At 33.6% G+C, this 906-nt stretch overlaps 1 protein-coding gene across 1 annotated transcript in view; it reads right to left on the bottom strand.

The window, feature by feature from the left end:
- Nucleotides 1-906, bottom strand: part of lhx4 (LIM homeobox 4) — a 9,240-nt gene that overhangs the window by 6,382 nt on the left and 1,952 nt on the right. The gene's annotated exons all lie outside the window — the stretch shown is intronic.

Raw genomic sequence — 906 nt, 5'->3', positions numbered from 1 at the left:
TATATTTAAATTAAATAAAACTGTGCAGGTCTGTGCCCAGTGAAAATCCCCGCCTCTGTCCAAGGTGCTGATCTCAGAGCCGTTTGCCTGCAGAGCAAAAATGCTTTTTCTCTTTCTGACGACGTATTGATTTTCTCCGTCTTAATCTGGTTTGCCTGTTCCATCTCGATCTTAATTAATCCCTGAATGATTTTATGGAAAGCGTGGTGACAACCAGTGTCTGTAGGTGAAACGGCTTCCTGACATAAATCAAGATCAAGACGCGATTATATCCATGTTTTTCTTAATTTTGAAATATAAATCTTTAACAGCCCTCCCCCCTACTACAAATACTCAGATAAAGACCCTGATTATTATAAAAAATATAGCGAAATTTTTAATTGACCGAATTTTGTAAAAAAAAAAAAAAAAAAAAAAAAATGAATAGCCATGACAAATATTTGCATCGTTTCTTCTCGTGCTTTCTTAAGCAGAAAAAAAGGTTTTCGTTAATGTTGTAATGTTGGAAACAATTTTAGGCAAAGAAAAAAAAACAGAAAATATGACAAGGAGCCTGCACCCGGGTAAAGGGCTGCTTCCTGTGCAGAGAAAGGATATCAGCAACAGTAAAAACTACCTTATAATAAAAGCTCCAGTTGTATTTTGAATAGCGAGGAATATTGCTATTAATTCTTGCCAAATTATAAGAAAAAAAAATCGAACAAATTTATATCACACTGGATATTTTTGCACAATTCAGATCAAGAAAAAAAATCAACAGAGGGTCCTTCATCGTTCTTTGGTATAAATAGATGCGAAAAACACGCGGAAATCTTTTTTTCTGGATTCAGCTTAAATTCCTAAAGACAGTTGGAGGCTGGTCTGTCTTTATTCCAATAATATATATATATATATATATATATATAT

Source organism: Cyprinodon variegatus, unplaced genomic scaffold (assembly GCF_000732505.1).
Source record: "Cyprinodon variegatus isolate N-32 unplaced genomic scaffold, C_variegatus-1.0 Scaffold30, whole genome shotgun sequence".
NCBI classification, from domain to species: domain Eukaryota; kingdom Metazoa; phylum Chordata; class Actinopteri; order Cyprinodontiformes; family Cyprinodontidae; genus Cyprinodon; species Cyprinodon variegatus.
This window is presented reverse-complemented; position numbering and strand designations above follow the sequence as displayed.